Genomic DNA, 1,059 nt, shown 5'->3' with positions numbered 1-1,059 from the left:
GTAATTATGGCCCTCCAAAACAGCCGCGTTTGTTCCATCGTTAGAAAGATTGTCTGCTCATCATTCCTCATTCCTCTGTCGGCATTTCCGAACCATTTGACCAACTCGTCCCGTTTTCCCTTTCTACAATTTACGATGCTGCTGACATGTCCTTGCAATCCGTTTACTCCCTTTTGAATATCCTATGGAAACCATCCCTACATCGTAACCTCCTAAGTTATGTAGATGAGAGGAAACCACTTTTGATATTACATCCGATCTGCTCACTCACCACTTCCGAGGCGAAATGTGGTGAGGCATGCACACCTCTTTACTCGCGTGAGGGAGAAAAAGCTTTTATCCTGATTGCATTAATTGAGTTGAATGCGCTCGAGCTGCCTATCACTCTGCTTTAAGTGTTCACGCTTTTGTTCCATCCGCCTGAGGACCGCATCCACTTCACTCGACTTTCCACTGCGTTTCACTGCAACTGGACAAGCAGATGAATGTCCTTGGCTTAACGGTCGTTTAGTGAATGTGCAGGTATTTTGGAGATCGCAGCATTTGTACACGTGTGTTTTAGCTGAAAGCAGATCATCCGCCTCTGGGGTGGGGCCACTTTGAGGAGTTGAGCTGTCAGCAATCGAGAAAGTCAATATCTCAATGGAGGCCAATCATGGGCGTTGATGTGAGGAGGTGGTTGATGGCTCTTTGAATGCCACATTTTGTGCGTTCTTGTAATGCCGGTAAGTGGGAATGAGGGGTGGAGTGTGGGTTCATCTGGCGCAGGAAGAATATGCGATCCTATGCTACGCAAAAAACCTGTATGTGTACTTTTAAAAACGAGCTTCGTAAGAGACTTGCGCTGCAAAGACTATTCTCCTACCCTCCTGTCCCCTTCATGGTCCTCCCTTGCCCCTCCACCCCACCATCCCCATCAGTGATGTCCATTTTTAGCACGTTTAGAAGTTGATGACATGCATGACATCGGGAGCGTAGGTGAGACCACAATCACTACATTAAGAATGAGCCGTATTTGCCTTAATAAAGGATTGGAAATGGCGCCACCCCATGCTGATG

The 1,059-nt window shown here is 47.1% G+C and overlaps 1 protein-coding gene across 1 annotated transcript in view; it reads right to left on the bottom strand.

Annotated features, from left to right (window-relative positions):
* EGR_06244 (hypothetical protein) overlaps positions 1–1,059 on the bottom strand; it is a gene marked incomplete at both ends in the record, with an annotated part of 6,599 nt that overhangs the window by 3,906 nt on the left and 1,634 nt on the right. The window lies entirely within an intron of this gene.

This window comes from Echinococcus granulosus (assembly GCF_000524195.1).
Source record: "Echinococcus granulosus chromosome Unknown EG_S00053, whole genome shotgun sequence".
Taxonomy (NCBI): Eukaryota; Metazoa; Platyhelminthes; class Cestoda; order Cyclophyllidea; family Taeniidae; genus Echinococcus; species Echinococcus granulosus.
The sequence above is the reverse complement of the archived record's forward strand: the minus strand, read 5'-3'. Positions and strand labels throughout refer to the sequence as shown.